Raw genomic sequence first — 19,630 nt, forward strand, 5'->3', positions numbered from 1 at the left:
TCCACATACTAAGCACATCCTGTTAGACTTCATGAGTATTAAATATATATTCTATCCTTGGTCTTTCTGCATTTAGCTTTTTTGGGAAGTATGTTTTTACCCACAACATATGGTATGAGCTGCTGATTCAGTACTGAGTGGCTCTTTAAGCTTGGTATATTCTGTTGATTAAGATGGTGTGCAGAATAGTCAGAAGGAAAACCAGTGCCTGGTCTGAAATAAATTAATGTTAATCAGCTTATGGGGAAGAACAAATGAGTAAAGAGAATTTTCATATACAAAGAAAATTTCTATTATCACTTTCCTAGGGTCATTGTGTTTGGGATAAGGGAATAGGGTGTGGCCAGGGAAGGTGGGTGAAAGCACCCAGAATACTGCACATATTTCTTCAGCTGCACCTGGTCTTAGTTGCAGCACGTGGGATCTTTAATTGCAACATGCAAGATCTAGTTCCCTAACCAGGGTCTTCCGCATTGTGTGCAGAGTCTTAGCCACTGGACCACCAGGGATGTCCCTAAAACAGTAGTTTTCTGCCTGACGTGTTCATTCCCCACTCCCCTTTCCCTTGATAGAGCTGCTGGTTTCTCTTATATTCTGCTCTGGAATTTACTTATTTGGCCAGCGTTCAGGTATCTGTGAGCATTGTGGTAGAGAGCCAGGGTATCCACAGGAAATAGTCCCTAGCAGAGCACCTCATTGTAGGTAACAATGCCTCCTGTTCTTTGAGGAGGAAAGTGGGGAGCCCTTGTCTTGCCTTTGACACAGCAGTTTCCCCGCTGTCCTGGAAGCAGCAGTGTGTCACGTGACAGACAACATTCAGAACATGATCCAGATTCAAAGTGTGTTAGCATATTTTTGCTTCAGCGTGTGGTTTGCCCAAATAGAAGTGCCCACGCACATCTTTGATCCAGCTTTGTGGGCAACTCAGCAGTGGCATGAACGCTACAAGGTGTTAGGCGGCTCTCACTGGACCATCACAATCCTATTTCTAGACGGGAAATAGAGGGCCAGGCTGCTGCTGCCTTGCTTTGCTTCAAAGAGGTAAAGAGAAATGATAAACTCCCTAAAAGTTAAATTTAGAAAGAAGGATAATTCTGTCTGGACAATGTTTTATTCTAACAAAAGAACAATGGCAGTGAATTTTTCAGTGTTTAAAGTCAACCAGTAAATGAAACCGACTATAGGGATTAACATCTGTGTTATCACACTATTACTATTGCATTTATTTCCTAGAATTTTGTTGGCACTTACCTGTTAAAATTAGCAGTCCGTTTAATTTTATGAATAATCTTGAATGGAGATAGTTTAAAACCAAACAAAGTTTAGTTAAATCTAAGACAATGAACTACTTTCAGGTCAGCCACTGATCTGAAATTTTATGGTGCACTGCCCATCTAGCAAGATGTGGTTTATCAATTTTTTCTTCACATAATGATCAGGACTTTATTATCAATTCTAATGTGATGTTTTATTGCTAAACATGATCTGACTCGGCTAAATCCCCCATGAAAATGAGTTTCACATTGAATCCTTAATATTACAAAATAGGTGAATGATTGATGTTGTATAGTCGATAAGTCGTGTCAGACTCTTTGCAACCCCATGAACTGTGACCTGCCAGGCTCCTCTGTCCTTGGGATTTCACGGCAAGAATACTGGAGTGGGTTGCCACTTCCTGCTACAGGGATCTTCCCAACCCAGGGATCGAACCTTAGTTTTCTGCATTGCAGGCAGATACTTTACCACTGAGCCACCAGGGCTTTCCATCGATGAATGATTGGGCAACATTAAATACTTTGTGGCTATCTGAAGAAGGCAAAGGATGGTGCTGGGTACCTCAGAAGACTCATCCTTTTCAGCAGTACTGAAAGGTGGGTACTTCTGTTACCTGCTCTTCACAGGTGAGAACACTGAGGCTCACAGGTTCAGTGACTGGCCCCAGCCACACAGTCAGTGGCAGTACTGGGATCTGAACCCTAAGAGCATGTCTCCAAAATCTGTACTGTTTTTCTTCCCTTTAAAGGCTTAAAATAGTGTTAGGAATCTGAGATGTGCACATGTGATAAATTTAACAATGGACTGCTTCCAAATAGGAAAAGGAATATGTCAAGGCTGTATATTGTCACCTTGCTTATTTAACTTATATGCAGAATACAGCTTGCGAAATGCCAGGCTGGATGAAGCACAAGCTGGAATCAAGATTTCCAGGAGGAATACTGATAACCTCAGATATGCAGATGACACCACCCTTATGGCAGAAAGTGAAGAGGAACTAAAGAGCCTCTTGATGAAAGTGAAAGAGGAGAGTGAAAAAGCTGGCTTAAAACTCAACATTCAAAATTCAAAAAATGAAGATCATGGCATCCAATCCCATCACTTCATGGAGAAAAAATAGAAATAGTGACAGACTTTATTTTCTTGGGCTCCAGAATCACTGCAGATGGTGACTGCAGCCATGAAATTCAAAGACACTTACTCCTTGGAAAGAAAGCTATGACCAACCTAGACAGCATATTAAAAAGCAGAGACATCACAGACAAAGGTCTGACTAGTCAAAGCTATGGTTTTTCCACTAGTCATGTATGGATGTGAGAGTTGGATCATAAAGAAAATTGAGCGCCAAAGAAGTGATGCTTTTGAACTGTAGTGTTGGAGAAGACTCTTGAGAGTCCCTTGGGCTGCAAGAAGATCAAACCAGTCAATCGTAAAGGAAATCGACCCTGAATATTCATTGGAAGGACTGATGCTGAAGCTGAAGCTCCAATACTTTGGCCATCTGATGTGAAGAACTGACTCATTGGAAAAGATCCTGATGCTGGGAAAGATCGAAGGCAGGAGGAGAAGGGGACAACAGAGGATGAGATGGTTGGATGGCATCACTGACTCGATGGACATGAGTTTGAGCAAGTTGGTGCTCTGCAAGTTGGTAATGGACAGGGAAGCCTGGACTGAGCAATTGAATTGAACTGAAAATATTATTTATTGTCAGAATGATTGATGTAGGCAGCATAGCAGGAGTTAAGGAAAATAGGAGATGTGGTATAGATGTTAGGAAGTACTATTTCTAGTTTTCTTGTGGAAGCTGGTTCTCCTACAGAAGGCTTCTCTCTCTCAGTGATGTGGATACAGCAAGAGGCATCCACCAGCGTACTGCTGTCTATCTGGCTCATGGCAAATTACTGGGCTGCTCTCTGGGCTTCATCACCCAAAGGAAACAGCAGTTCAGCAACTGCATTCTTTCACAAGTTCACCAGTCACCAAATGCCGACATCCAGCCAAGGGGTTGCATTGAACCCTGTTTGGACACAGGATTAGGTTTAAATGAGGAGAGAGACAGTCAGCCAGAAGCTTGCAAAATGAGGAGATGGAGTTAAATGTCAGCAGGTTTGGAGCAGGACACCAATCTGGTGCACTCAGATATTTTGATCACTTGACTTGGAGGTTATATATGTTGCGTTGAGCCAGGAGTGTTTTATCCAGCTTGTGGGGAATAACCCTGAAAGTTTGCTCTATTGCTATGCTCTGAATTCATGCTTAGTGGGTGAAGGGTTGGTAAGTGGGTGAAGGGCTGACCTTCACAGGTCAGGATGTGGGTGAGTTAAACTGAGCAGCAGGGGATGCATCAGAAAGCTTGCTTGTGCTGGATTAGCCCCTGATTTGCCACTGAGCTGTGTGACTAGAAACTGCCCCTCTATGGATTTCCCCTCTTCAGTAATTTAATGGGGTTCAGTTGTTACAGGTCTCAAAGGCCATACCTTCAGGGCCAGACAGATGCAAAATATAGAGACTAGGAGGGTTAAGGTGAATGCCCCAACCTAGAAACATTGAAAAGTTTAAAACCCTATAGGCCGTGAAAATATGTGTGCAGGCCTGATTTGGTCCTAGGGCTGCCAGTTGGTACACACAGGGTGGCCACTAATGTTTCCTGATTACATGAATAGTTTGTTTCATAGGTGCTGTAAAAGAGTATAAGCCTTGGTTGCACTTGGTCTAAGCCAGCATCCAGAGAGCCACCCCGAGGTGGTACCTGCCCTCCTTTCTCCTCAGAGGGCTATGTCAGTAATCTAGCTCATTCTCTAATCAGCAATAGAGCGCTTTTCTGCTTTATTTTGTATTATTAGCTGTGATCTTAGCACCCAAGTTTGTTCAGGCTTGGAAATATTCATTGATAATGCTTTTCCCTGAACCTTCTTGGTGGTCCTTTAACTCGAATTGGACATGGAGAGAAAAGGCCCAATGAATTGCAAGCAGAGAGAGTGGGGTGAGGATGTCAGGTTATCTGAGAAGGGAAAGGCAAGGTGGTCAGGCCAAAGTGGCACTTCCAAGCCTCTTTGAGCTCCGTGAGCTTACGTCTAGGTTTTACGGAGAGTGGGGCTGAGGAGATAAAGCAGGCTGTTTCCTTCAGGATTCACTATGACTGAAGTAACTTTCAGGATTGAAGCAAACCCAGACAGCAACCAGAGCAAGGACAGGAATCCCCAGAAGGATGGATGCAAGGAAGAAATGGACCTGTCGTGTTTGAGTGCAGTGAAGGGAGTGTGGGGGTGAATTAATAATAGCTAATATTAATGATAGGAAAACAATTGAGAAGAAAGGGGGTGGGAATATTAACTCCAGAAATATCAAAACTATCATGATAGTACACTGCCTCTCTTAACTGTGAATTTACCTCATTTAGTTATAATAAGTTAAACACCAATAAGTGATTTAAGGAAAAATAGTTTTAAAAACCTATGTTTGGAATGAAGAGTGTTAAGAGAATAAATCTACCACTCTTTCTGTAAGATAATGTCTAAAATTGGAAAATAAAGAAATAGCAGAATAAGCATGTTAAAAAACATGGAGATAAATGCTGGAGGATTCTAAGAGCTAAAAGTGACCAGGGCAGCATTGAGGGGAGGGACTATCATTTTTTATTACAAACCTCCTGATGTTACAGTTTGATTTTTTAAAAACTGTATTTACTGCTTCAGTGAGAAAATCAATATTAAATTGAAAATGAACACAGAAAAAGAAAACTGCCTAAGAGTATATTTAAATTACAATATTATTCAATTCGTCTGTTGACTTCTTAAGAAAAACCCAGGAAACACAGTCTCATACTTTTGCCCTAAGTAAATTGCTTTATAATGTAAGGTTGACAGGGAAATCTGTCTTATCTTACATCAAGGACTATCTAATATTATAGAATATCTTCAAGCACTCTTAAAATTGTGACTAAAGAGAGTTTACTATTGGGAAAAAAAACATATCTAGGGCCTGGGAGGCAGAGGGGAAAATGGGCAGTGACTGATTATGGGTACAACGTTTCTTTGGGGGATGATAAAAATGTTCTAAGATGAGATCATGGTGATAATAAAAACACTATAAATATGCTGAGTTGTATACTTTAGGCAAACTATGTAGTATGTATGTTTTTTTCTCAAAGCTGTTAAAAAATAATAGCTTGCGTAAGATGTAATAATGGCTGTGTGTCTGGCTTACTCATTTTACTCTGTTTACGGTTTACTCTCCACAAAGTATTAGGTAAATACTATTATTCCATTTTAGAGACAAGGAAGCTGGGGTGTAGGGAAGACAAGTGGCTTGCCAAAGATCATCAAACATGAGTAGATTAGGATACAAATTTTTCTTTCATGTAAAGGAAGTCTGGAGGGAGGAAGACTAGGTAAGTTGGCTCCACAAGGATCAGGGACCCCGATTCGTCAAGTTTGTCTCTCCACTGTGCTCAGATTCTCTTCCCAAGACCCCTTCATGGCCCAAGGTGACTGCTGGGTCTCCAGCCAATGCACCCACATTTCAGTCAGCAGGAAGGAGGACTGTGTAAGGATGCTGTTCCTTGCTTTAAGGAATCCTGGATTGTTATACAGATTGCTTCCACTTACATCTTCTTGGCTAGATTGAGTCATGTGTCCACACTGAGAAAGCCAGGAAATGGAGTCTTTTGGCTGTCCTCCCTACCTCATAAGGGCACTTGGACCAAACTCATTTTGAAAAGTGTGTTTTGGGAATGGCAAGGGATTTTTAATTTGGTGGTTTGGGATGATGATATTTCCTTTGCCCGCCATCTTCAAAGCCCCACCTTGTCTAAATGTTAATTTTACTACTGGGCTTCCCAGGTGGTATTAGTGGTAAAGAACCCGCCTGCCAATGCAAGAGATGCAAGAGACACAAGTTTGATCCCTGGGTCTGGAAGATCCTCTGTAGGAGGGCATGGCAACCCACTCCTGTTATTATTTGATTTATTTCTTCTCAAGGCATATCTTGGCTTCTGTTCTTTCTCTTTCCTGAGTAATAGCTTCTTTGGACTCCACTCTGTTCTGTAATCCTGTTTCCACTTGAATCCAACTAAGCTAAAAACTCAGGACCTCGTCTGTCTTGCCCACAGTTCTCAGCACAGCAGGCATAGCATCTTAGGAAAGACTTGTGCACAGACTGTGATCTCCCTGGAGACATGGGTCACTGACCCATGGAGCAGGGACTGTAATGGGGCCCAGTGTGGTTGCTTCTCTCTGTGTCATTGTGAAGGCCAGGGGAGCACTTGAACATTGGCACGGGTGGAACAAGATGATCCTCCACGGGAGGCAGGAGGCACTGACCTCGTGGCTGGTTGGTGGCAGAGTTGGCCTGGAGGGTGAGCCTCCTGATTGTCCGGCACCTCTGACATAGAGCTTCTCAATCAGACGTTTTCAGACAGCCACTTTGCACAGGGTCAGTAAGTACAATGGAAATGGATGATAAATTTTTATGTATTCAGAGATTTTTTCTCTCCTCCCCTCCTCTTGGGATTGACTGACTCATTGGAAATAATGAACCTGAACTGATTTTTGAGCACCAGATCTAAGTGTAATTACTGTACTTGTACCTCGTTCGCAGAGACTGTAATACTTACTAAGATAATCCTTTTCTCTCCTCTCTCCCGGTTTTTCCTTTGGTATAAAGAACTGACAAGCCAGAAAAGTGAGCTGGAGAAAAAGATAGTTTAATTTTTCTAGGAGTTGTGTCCTCTTTCTGAAGTGCTGGAAATGCCATCTTCTTCCCTTTGGGGAAGCGATCGTGCTTGAAGGAGAGTCACTGGCGGACAGGTTCCAGGGGGCAACAAGGCCAGTTCAGGACCTGCAGTCATGGGCCAGACCCTTTCCTTCCAGCAGTCTTGCTGACAGAGGCCCCAGGGCCACCTCAGGGTGTTCTGAGGCCATTTCTGCTTTCTTCGGACTTCCCACAGTAGATTTTGTAGCTCTCTTAATGACATTGTCTTTCAGATCACTTGAAATCAATCCACAGATATCTCTTGTTTCCTCCAAATGAATCAACTCATTTGTTTTTAGCTTGCTTCACAGCGTTTAATGGAGACCCTTTTTCCTAGTCTCAGGGGTTGGCAAGCAATTCTATCTACCTAGTGAGGGACATGAAGGCCTCATAATCTCCCCTGGAGCTAGTCCCAGGGTGACTCCGGCTTAGATTCTGTGGTCACCAGAGGTCGCAGGTGACAGCTCAGAGAGGGAGGGTACCATCCCCTAGGAGACCTGGGGACTCTTACTAGGTTGAAGATGTTCTCTTGTGTTGATACATCCCACCTGGGCCCGGGCAGCACAGCAGCCAAGTAAGAAAAGGCCCAACCTCCTCGGCCTGCAACTGAGTTGCTTCTACACATGGAGCTCTGTCACCCTCTCTGGTTCCTTTCTGGAGCTGCCAGATCCCTGCCATCCTGGCCTCATGTTCTCCCCCATAGTCCAGGAAGACTAAGGGCCAAGTTCCTGGAGCACCTTCACCACTCTCAACAATCTGATGGCAATTCTTCCTTACCCACAAGCATCTTGATCTTTTAAGATTGTGAAGCTCTGCTGTTTCCTGATCTGGCTTCCCAAGGGCTGGCCTCCTCTTGTCCTTGACCCTTTCCCTGCCTTTGGCCAGCCCCCGCTTCAGCTACTTCACCAACTCCTGCACAGGTGGAGGCTTAGGCTGTGGGAAGGGTCCGTTTGCCAAGAGAAATTTCATTTCATATAGCTGGGACTGTCCTTGGATAATCAGGACTGCGAGGATCTTTAGACAGCTCTGTCAAGTTCAAGCACCTGAGAAAATTAAGGCCACATGGGCGGTATGGAGTGGAATTGCCAGGAATGGGCATGTTAATAAGCCACCTGTGTATCTCCATCCCCGGGTGCTGGAGGAGGCTAGACTGGATGTCCTCCAGTGAGCCTTTTGCAAACTCTAACCCACTTCAGTGGTGAGATGATGCCTGATACGTGCTCACTGTCCCCTCCACATCTTTCTTGGCAAAGCCTCTCCATGCAGTTCTGAAGGGGCTGCAGGTCACAGGGCCCACTGTCCTGGCCAGAGCGGTGGGTGAATGAGCCAAGCTTCCCACAGATGAGCAGCTCTCCCTCTTTCAAGATTTTACACTGGGGTGGTGCTCACCTGGAACTGTTTACAGGCATGTCCCTCCCCTCCTTTCATCTTCCGTTGCCCACCCAGCCATCATCACATGGAGCCCAGCAGTAGCAGGAAAATTTGAGTCAACAGAGCTCTTAGAGAGTGGTGGGGAAAAGGTGCAAAACCAGGCTGACCATGTTGTTAGAGTCCCTGGCCTCCCTCCTTCTGGAGGCCAGCTTCACCCCTGGGCTGTGCATCACCAAGCCAACCAATTCCCTTTGGCTAAGGTACTTTGAGTGCAGTTTCTGTTGCTTGTAACCAAAGGGTCCCTGGATGATTCATGCACAGATTTTGTTCTGAGCCAAAATGAAAACCCGTGACAACCAACTCCTAATGGGCCTCAGAAGAGACATAGGAGACTCGTGCTTCTGTTAATTATTCAGGCATCCACTATTTAAGGCAACTCTGACGTGCGATGTTGTGCAGCATCCTGAAGACCATAAATATGGCGTTGCATGTGTGGATTTGAGTAAAGTGGGGTTAGACCAGTAACACATGACTGCACCTCTTTCCCAGGCTGTAATTTGTGAGAGAGCAGTCGTTTCCCCACTGTTGTATTTGCACAGTATCCAGCGCATGGCTGCACTGGGCACTCATTTAGAATGAAATATATCCATGCAAACATTTTTGCCTCTGGACCTCAGAATCTTAACCTCACCTTCCACATCTGTAAATTGAGGATCATAATAAGAGAGTTTAGCTAATGTACCTATCTATCTACTAATAATCAGAACCTTTTTCCTTTCAGATAAGAGAAAGTCGACCTATACCAGCTTATACAAAAAGAGTCATCTGAGGTTGGAGCTGCTGAAGCTGGAGCAGTGTCGGCTGGCCACCCTCCCTCCCTCCCTCCCTCCTCCCTGCCTGTTTGGGTGTTGATCTCGTCCTCAGGTTCCTTCATGTGACAGGAGGACCCTGCCACCAACAAATAGTAACAGGGTCATCTCCTTGCATCTCTCAGTCCAGAGAAACGTCTCTCTCTTTCGGGTCCCCATGTAAAGTCCCAGGAAGGATTCCACTCACTTTGATTGAGGCAAAGTCTACCAGGGCAGCCCCCAGAACCATGTGGCATGGAGGAGGGGGTTTCTAGAGGAAATGAGGGGCAGTACCCTGATGCGAGGAAATGAGGAAGGGATGTTGAGCTGAGGAAAGTGGCATGTGTCCACATCTTTATGGAGACTTGTGTGATCAAAAGAGGCATGGCTCGGGAGACTGTCATACAGAGTGAAGTAAATCAGAAAGAGAAAAATATATTAACTCGTATATGGAATCTGAAAAAATTGGTATAGACAATCTTATTTACAAAGCAGAAATAGGCACAGAGAACCAGTGTATGGATACCAAGGGGGAAAAGGCGGGGGAAGTGAACTGGGAGATTGGGATTGACATATATGCACTATTGGTACTAAGTATATTATAGATAACTAGAGAGAACAGACTATAGCTAAGGGAACTAGACTCAACGCTCTGGGGACTTAAATAGGAAAGAAATCCAAAAAATGGGGAGGAAAATATGTACACACAACTGATTCACTTTGCTATACAGTAGAAGCTAACACAACTATATTCCAATTTAAAAAGAGAGAGACATGGCACAGCCTCTGGCTCCTAGCAAGCCCTCAATAAGAGTCAGCTGCTGCTATAATGTCCGCAGAGTTGGGAGGGAGGGAGAGGAGGAGAAAGTGGAAGAAACGAGCAGCGAGGTGGCGACTGTGCGAATTGCACGCAGGCGGGGCAGGGGGGCCAGCCTGTGGCTGAAGGGGCAACATTGCAGCCTTCACCAGTCACCCTGGTCTGGCCTTTTATCTGCTCAGAGAGGTGCCTGGTACCCTGAGCCCCGTGAGTGAGCCTTGGCCTCTGAGGAGGAGGGGATCTGTGTGTTGAGACAGAACTGAAATCCCTGAACTCAGGATGGCCAGAGTTGGGAAAAATAATTCTCAAGTCTGGTAAATGATGCTGCATGGAGCGTGAAAGGAGGAAATGTTTCAGAAAATCATTTTCGAGGACCAAGAAGCCACTGAGCCTGACTTGGTTTCCAAGTGGAAGTCAGCCTAAGAGAAGACACTAAACAGCACTCTGTTGACCTCAACTTGGGTGTCTGGGGGGCCCTGTGCCTCCTGTGCTAGGCTGCAGGGATGAGGGTCGGGGGAGGGCCAGTGAGCACCTGGCGTGCGCCACGCACTCTGCACACGTCATCTCATTTAACTTGCAGCAAATGTGTAACCTACACGGACACAGAAGTGGAGGCTTGGGGAAGGGACGTTGGTTGTCCCAGCCTCTGAGCTCACAAGTGATGGTTGTCACCATGCCTCCTCCCCCGTGAGCCGGCTCATGGAGAGGACCGCACCACCACCAGCAAGCTGGCCGACAGAGGTTGGTGAGGCCCGTGCTCTCCCGACTTACCTGCTAGTAAATACAGATTCGGAGAGTTGGAGGGCCTTGCTCAAACTCGCAGGACTGGTAAGTGGCAGAGCTGGGTCTTCTGTCTTTAAATCTGCAACACCAAACAACCCCACTGGCTGCATCGGCAGCATTCACTCAGCAATGTCTTAGCAGGAATTTAAAAAAAGCTTTATGTATTTATTTATTTGGCTGCATTGGGTCCTCTTTGTGGCCCTCGGGATCCTCCATCTTCCTTTCAGCATTCAGACTCTTAGTTGCTGCATGTGGGAATCTAGTTCCCTGACCAGGGAACAAACCCAGGCCCCCTGCCTTGGGAGCAAGGAGTCTTAACCACTGGACCACCAGAGAAGTCCCCTTTGCAGGAATTTTCCAGTCAAACTCCTGGTGGGTAGTGGCCTGCAGAGATTATGGGGTGTTGCATTCATCACGTTGACGGGTCCTTGTGTCTCACTGCGGCAACAAAATTTGTAAGATTTTCCTCTTTTCATCAGCTGAGAAATACAGCCCCACACTGTTTATCTGGCACTTTCATAGGGAGATACTTTTCCCCTAATTCTTCCAGGGGTTGACTTAAGTCTGGACAGAACTCAGGTGGTGGGGAGAGGTTTTTAAGGAGGTGGAGGCTGGCTGCTGATGCTGCAAAGCCCTCACTTAATGGACTCTCGGGCAGACTGCTGTGTAGGGAATGCCTGGCCCGAGGCAGCTGTCTTTAATGTATCCATCATCTCCTCATTTAGCCTATTTTGTTGGTTTCAAAATCCCTCATGGACAGTCCAATTAAAAACTTGGAAGGAATTTGGACTCTGTACATTGTCCTCAGTGGAGCAACTGAGAGCTGAACACAGTAAAATGAAAGCTGAGACAAAGCCAGAGCCAAGTTAGGATAATGAGAACCTGAGGCATCTTCTTTGTGCAGGAGGAAAAAGTCCTGGTCGTCTCCAATCGTTAGAGAAAGAGAAATGTTTTATCAAATTAGGCGTAATCCTGGCAATTGCCTTCTATGGGAGCGTGAAAAGAGGTCTGGGAGTGTTTAATCTCCCAACACTTTCTCTGTCCTTCCCTGAAGACAGTTTTCACTTTCTGCCAAGTTATTTATATCTTGGTCATAATATTTAATTTTTGCTTCTAGATTGTATATTACTGTATCGACTTCAGTGGACAACTCACAGTGGCTTGTACTTAGAAGGTGTTCAAAAAATGATGTTCTATAGATTCGTGGATGGGTAGATGATGGGTGTGTGGATGAGCAGATGAATAGTTGGGTGGGTAGATGGATAGGTAGATGGGTGGAGCAGTGGATGGCTGCATCAATGGATAAGCGGTTGGATGGATGGCCTCTAGGAAAAGTAGGATTTGTGGATTGATAAAGGGTGGTAAGGGAACTGAGTAGCTGTGCTAAATACTGTGATTGACACTTTATAGTATCATTTCACACCAATGCAGTAAGGTAGGTTTGTTTTTCTATTTCAAGATGTTGAAACTGATGCTAAGAGAGGTTAAGGAATTCACTTAATGGGAACCTCATCTAGGTCGGTCTGAACAGAAAATGACACCACACTTGAAAGTCAACCCAGCACGAAGTAGACACCAAAAGCTGACTTTTGTGATGTTGTTTACTCAGAGCATTGACTCAGAAAGCAGGAGGATGTGGCTTAAAGTGGAGTAGGCCCAGGCTTGACTGAGGGTCTGCAATAGGGGTTGAGGGAAGAGCTGCCCCTTCCCACCCAAAGGCCTGGGTGTCATATTGCATCAGCCTCAGAAGACTGTGTCCCTCCTTGGTTTGAGAGGAGCCTGAAAGGTGTGGCCTTGACAGGCATGTCCTGGAATGCTGTTTGCTGAAAAAGGGGTGCCTGGGCCGCCTGACCCTGCCTAGCTTGTTCCTTCCCTCCCATGTCCTCCAGCCCTGCCTTCCCCCAGGCAGCAGACCACCCCCTTCTCAGTATTTATCCCACGGTGTAAAAGCAGAGAGCAGGTGTTGAGTGAATGGACAAGCCTCAGAGGAGGAGCGAGAAGAGGCAGGAGCTGAGGGCTTCCTGGGAACAGCCCCAGGCCAGGGCTCGCTGGTGTCAGAGGAGCAGAGCTCAGAGGAGATGAGCCAGCAGGGAGCAAGTGGGCAGAGGGGTTTGGGAGCCCAGACTGGATTTGGTTCTGGAGACTGATCGGTGGTGACAGCCCAGCATGATTGTGGTTTGGCTCAGAAGCCTACTTCACCTTGGTTGTGGGCCTGTCCTCCCAGAAGCCTGGTTGGCCACCAAAGAGAACACATCAATCCCCTTGGGTCCTTGTTAGAGGAAGAGAGGGTCTGTGGGGATGGGATCTGAGGCTGATTCTCCTGGGAGGGGGCCTGAAGCCAAGCCCAGCTGTGTTCCGTGCACTTCTGTTTTATTTATTTAGTATTTTACTTTTGGCTGAACTGGGTCTTCGTTGCTGCACAGGTTTTTCTCTAGTTGTGGTGAGCAGGGCTACTCGTCTAGGGCTCATGGGCCTCCATAGTTGCAGCTCCTGGGCCCTGAGGACAGGCTCAGTAGTTGAGGCACACAGGCTTAATTGCTCTGTGGCTTGTGGGATCTTCCATCAGGATTGGAATCTGTTTCCCCTGCATTGGCAGGTGGATTCTTTACCACTGAGCCAGCAGAGAAGCCCTCCCAAGCTCCCCTTTCCCTTTTGGCCACTGGCCTCTGCTGGAATGACCCAGGCAGGAGAGGCTGCTTTCCAGTGAAGAGTGGGGCCGGGTGCAGGTGTGTGCAGTGAAGGGTGGGCTCAGCAGGCTGGGGTGCTCACACCTGCACTTTCCAAAGGCTTGGCCCTTGAGCTGCTCCTGGGAGAAAACCTCTGAGCCCTGGGAAGATCCTGCTGGATAGCAGTGTCTTTGTTCACCTGGGAGCTTGAGCCATGCTGCATAGTTTAACCTAATAATGTGGTTCAAAGTGATCGCCTGGGCCCTGAGCAGTGCGGTGTTGGTTTGCTCTCTGAGGAGACTGACGACTGAGTAGCTAAGGTCCATCTGTGGGTGCTCCCTGCCTGCGTGACTGACCCCTAAGAACACACTGGACACCAAAGCTGGAGTGAGTTGCCCTTATTGGCAATACATTACATGTTGTCACATGTTGTTACTGGGAGAATTAAGTGCTGTTTCTGTGGTTCTGCTGGGAAAGGATGCCTGGGTGCTTGTGTGTGATTTTTCCTGGACTCTGTTCTATGTGCTTTTGTCCTTTACTGATTTATTTATTTATTTGGCTGCCCTGGGTCTTAGTTGCAGCACGTGGGATCTTTAGTTGCGGTGTGTGGGATCTAGTTCCCTGACCAGTGATCAAACTGGAGTCCCTTGCATTGGGAGCACAGAGTCTTGGTCCTTTGCTGATTGTAATCTGTATTCTTTCACTGTACTGACCCACAACTGTGAGTATAGTAGCTTGTTTGAGTTCTCTGCGTTCTTCTAGTAAGTCATTGATCCTAAGGGTGGTTCTGGGGGACCCCTGACAAAAGGTGCCTGGGCCTGAGCCTCATGTTTGTTTCAAAGATCCTACAGCAGATGCTCTTGCCAACTTTCAGCATCAGGAAGCTGGGAGTGGGGGGAAGTATTGTTTTTTCTTCAAGTGGCACCATTGGTGAAACTGGAGAAGAGATGCCTGATATCTCAACCCAGAGGCAGTTGCCGATTTGCCTGGGGGGTGCAGGTTTTCTTGAATGTCTCAGGTGGGGTGCTGGTCACTTCATTCTCTGGGAGCAGCAGGTAAGCACTGGTGGGGCTGGGACCTGATGTGGCCGCTGGGGCAGATGTGGGTGGGGATTGATGATGGAGACGTGGGGAGTAAAGAGATTTTATACTTAACAGTTGTGCTGTTTCCAAGCTTTGTGTCTTTTTTATTCTTGCAAAAACCATATGGGATATGGGCTAACAATTTATTGATTGATTGACTGGTTTCTGACTGTGCTGGGTAGGTCTTTGTTGCTGCACAGGCTTTTCTGTCGCGGCGAGCAGGGGCTACTCTTTAGTTGTGGTGCACAGGCTTCTCCTCGCAGTGACTTCTCTTGTTGCAGAGCGTGGGCTCCAGCACGTGTGGGCTACAGTAACTGCAGCACATGGGCTCCGTAGTTGTGGCTCCTGGTTTCGAGAGCTCAGGCTCAGTAGTGGCGGTATACAGGCTTAGCTGCTCTGCGGCATGTGGGATCTTCCCAGACCAGGGATCAAACTCGTGTCTGCTGCATTGGCAGATGGATTCTTTACCACTGAGCCACCAGGGAAGCCCTATTTTGATTCTTTGACCAATGAAAAGGGAAATTCCTTGTTAGGGAGAATGGGGTGAGGCTAGAGGGGCTGGGGAGGGGCAGACCTTCCAAGTTTCTGGAACAGAGATGCTCTATGGCTCTCTAGCCAGGAGAAATCTCCCTCTCACCACCCTCTTGCCCTAAGCTCTGGATGCTCAGGAAAGAATCTGGGGAAGTTGGAACATGGAAGAGGGAGACAGATTGAGAGACTCCTGTGAATGTTGGGGTGTTTGGTTAATAGAATTAGAAGCCGGGCTGGCAGAGACCCTGTCACATAAACATTCAGTCAACACAGGAGACTGAGCATTTGTTAGAAATAAAACAAGGGATGGCTGGAAATTTGTTTTTAAAGAGAAGGAGTATCAGGGCTTCTATTCAGCTTCTGTTCTCTGCAGCTTGAGTCAACAAGGCAGATCCCTGATGCCCTCCAATGGCCTTTCTGTGGCCTTTGTCTGTTTGGTAGAGCTTGCATCGCCTTCTACCAGGAGCCAAGGCTTTCCCTTCCCTCTGCTCCATCAGAATCTGGTCTCCGAGACAGGCTCCACTATCAGTCATTACGCTTTACTGTGAAAGGTTACTGTACTCACTCTCCCAGAGATGTATGCAAAGACTGAACTTTGCTATGAAAGTGGCCATTGCTGTAAAAGACCCCCTCAAGGAGCAAGGAAGGATTTAATTTGAGGTAAAAAGACTGTTAGTGTTAGTCGTTCAGTCATGTCTGACTCTTTGCAACCCTGTGGACTGTAGCCCGCAAGGCTCCTCTGTCCGTGGGATGTCCCAGGCAAGAATACTGGAGGGGGTTGCCATTTCCTTCTGCAGAGGATCTTCCCGACCCAGGGATGGAACCCAGGTCTCCGACATTGCAGGCAGATTTTTACTGCTTGAGCCACCAGGGAAGGTTTTTTCAGTTGCAGGGTAAGGTAACCTAACTTCAGCCCACAGGCAAAGGCAGAATGATGGGCTCACAGTGGTGAAGAAAGATCAGGAGGAAGACCCGTAGGCACCAGGCCTCCGGGGGCACAGCAGGCTCAGGTGGGCACCTCGGTCTGCCTCTGCTTCCTCTGCACAGTGGCCTCCCTCCCCTCCTGTAGGCAGACCCTCCACATGGCTGAGGAAGGGCGTGATCATTGGCTGACAGGCCCTTGCATCTAACCCACCCACCTTGTAGCAGGCTGTCCTTACTGCAGAGGCTAGAAGGCTGAAAACAGCACATCCCCGACTCTCGGGCAGCTACCAGTCTGGATAATGCATGTTAGGTGCACGTGCACAGATTTGAGAGGCAGATTGGAGGCCGAGCCCATGCTTCTGCTGTTTTCTGCCTGCAAGTGCGTGTGGTTAATGCAGCTGCAGAGCTGAAGTTTTCATTCCATTTAATTTAAATTCACTTACAATTAAAGAGGTGTGTGTGGCTGGTGGCTACTGCATTGGACATCACAGCTGTAAAGAAGAGGACAGACCAACAGGATGACCCGGAGCTCATGGAGGTTCTCACAGGGTTAGGGGTGTGTTGAGCCTGCAGCTTTCAGCAGGAAGCTGGCCCAACCTCAGTGGGGCACAGTTCCTTCTTTCCTGCATCCAGATGGCTGGTCCCACTCAGCCCAGTCAGTGGACAAAGAAGAACTGGGACAAACTGTCCAAGCTGGGTCGGGGAAACAGCTGAGGTTTGCTAAGGATGGTTCTTGATAGGAATCCCTGTGGCACTTTGACATTTCTCCTCCAGATCCTCGGAGTTGCAGGCTAAAAGCCAGCCCCTCATTTTGCTGACAATTGACCGTAGGAAGGCTGGGAGGTCTGTTCACCACAGGCCAGAGAGACAGAAACCGGAGAGGCAGAAATGAGCTCTCACACCAGGCATTCGTTGCCTTATGGTTACACCTTTCTTTAGTGATTCCACCAACATCTCTTCTGTGAACATTTCTCTTAAAGTGGAATCGGAAAGAGCCACAAATGTACTTTTCTTTGCCCAGACTCCACTTCTTACAATCAAGAAAGCTCTGTGCCAGCTCTAGGCCCAGGGGACTGCACACAGGTCCCTTCTCTTCCTACACACGGTTCCTTCTGCCTGGGACACCTCTACCCCTCAGCAGCCAGCTCATTAGGCCCCTCTTGCACTCAGCTTGGACAGCCTGCCTCTGGGATGCTCCCCCAACTGCCTGGTGGGCTGGCTGCCTCTCCATGGGCGCTCCCGGCAGCCCAGACGGCCCACGGATGTGGAATGCTCATCCTGCAGAGCTGCCAGGCCCTCTCTGCTATCGGCCTCCCACAAGCCTGGAGTAAGGGCTGTGGTGTCTTTCTCAGCCTGTGTCTCCAGACCCTAGCATGGCAAGAGGTTGCTGGCCCCAAACTAAACAAATGACCTATCCCCTCCGATCTGGGACCTAAACAGGAAAAGTACCAAACTCCCAGGGTTAGTAGGAGATTGAGATAAACACACAAATCCCTTGTCCAAGAGCTGGCTTGGCAAATATGTTATTTTCTTATCTTCTCATCAGGCTTACCTTGTAGCTCAGCTGATAAAGAATCTGCTTGCAATGTGGGAGATCTGGGTTTGATCCCTGGGTTGGGAAGATCCCCTAGAGAGGGGAACAGCTACCCACTCCAGTATTCTGGCCTGGAGAATTCCATGGACTGTATAGTCCGTGGGGTCGCAAAGAGTCTGACATGACTGAGCACCTCTCACTTTTCATCAGGAAAACAGAAAGGTAACTGACCATAGAAGGGAAGTGTTGGCAATCCATCCGGGATGGCTGGGTGGAGATCTACTGATCAAACGTCATAGGGACCTTAGGCCTTAGAGCTTGAAAGGAAGGTAAGGACCACTTCATGCAGCTGAAACACCCACCTGAGCTGATTATACAGCTGGGGAAAGAGGCCCAAAGACAGAGGAAGGCTGATGGGTGACCATGGGGCAGGCTCCTCCACTGCAACAGCTAGCTGGTAGGTCTCCGCTGGAAGCAGGGGAATGGGAAGGCCTCTTTCCAGAAACACCACAGGCTACAGTTTTGCAAAGTTGGGTATGATTCCTAGGCAGATCAGGAAATCAATTTAATAGCATTAAAACAAAACAAACCGGAATGGAAAATAGTACACTGTGTATCATTGCAGTTATAAGTAACTTTGGGGTTTGGGGGAGCCAGGGAGTGATTTTGTAGATTGAGGCGGGCAGGGCCTGTACTTGAGTGACCTATCAATTACTTCTCATCTCTAGAGCAAACTGAAGGATAAAGATAACCTGGGGAGGAGGCTGAGGAGGAGAGAGGAAGCCTCAGTGGAATTGGAGATGGTGATTAAAGAAGGGTAAAAAAGGAGAGGTTTGCAAAGGCATCATGGGCAGAAGAAATCATTTGGTTGCAGCCTTAACTCCAGTATTCTTGCCTGGAGAATCCCAAGGATGGAGGAACCTGGCGGGCTGCACTCCACGGGGTTGCAAAAAGTTGGACGTGACTGAGCGACTAATGCACTTTCTTTCCTAGCTGGCACCACAGAGGGCCTGCTGCAGAAGCCGTAGGAGCTCCCTGGTCTCTTATCATGAAATGCTTCTATAACAGTGATATTGTATATGTGGAGCATTTACACTTCAATGTTCCAAGCCTCCTAGGAGGTGTGGGGAGGGGTGAGATCATTATCTCATTTTGCAGGTGGGGAGACTGAGGATCTGAGAAAGCTGCCAGATGCAGAATGAGAATCCAGTCTTCCTAGCTTCTGAATGGGTGGCCTTTCCACCACACCACAATGCGAGCACTGTGTTTAGACAAGGTTTAAGGTTTAAGACGGTTGCCCTTCAGAATCACCCAGGCAGCTGCCAAAAAATTCAAAGGCCTGCCTGCTTCCCTCCTGCAACCATTGAAATCAGAATCGGGGCATGGGGCTGGGCTATCACTATCTTTCAAAGCTCCCTTTGGAAAGCCTAGTGCACAGCCAGAACTGGAAACCTTGGGCGCAGTTGGGACTGTGTCCCCAGTGCTGGGTCCTCCTCACCCCTACCTTCTTTCCGGGCCTGGCTATCAGGTTCTACCTTGGCCCATTTGGCCAAGCTGCCTAAGATGTCTGTTGGTGCCCTTAGCTCACATGAATGTCACTGTTGTTTTCCAGAGTGACTCCCCCAGGACGCTGCCACCCAGGCCCAGTCCTCAGAGCCGATGTCTCTTGGGGCCCCCTGAGAGGAGGTGTGATCAGGGAGGTGGAGAGGCAGGCGGCTCTGACAGACAGAAAGCAAACAGCTCAAAGGGGTGGCAGGCTGCATTTTATTCATTGTTAATTTCAACACCCTTCAAACCCTCTCTTGGAGTGCTGCTCGAAAAAATAAATGTATTGTTTAAGAAATCCTGCAGACTGGCCCCGCATGCTCTAAGTCCCTCCTAAGAGAACAGGGAGCATAGAAAATGATCTGTAAAGCAAGGGGGGAGCTTCCCTAGGGAAGAGAGGGTGGAAGGGGGGACGGGGTTGGGGGTGGAAGGGGAGGAGGCTGACAGCAAGGGGAAGGGGAGGGTCTTGGGTCAGGTTGATGCAGAAATCTCACCACTTC

This window comes from Bos taurus, chromosome 11 (genome assembly GCF_002263795.3).
Source record: "Bos taurus isolate L1 Dominette 01449 registration number 42190680 breed Hereford chromosome 11, ARS-UCD2.0, whole genome shotgun sequence".
Taxonomy (NCBI): domain Eukaryota; kingdom Metazoa; phylum Chordata; class Mammalia; order Artiodactyla; family Bovidae; genus Bos; species Bos taurus.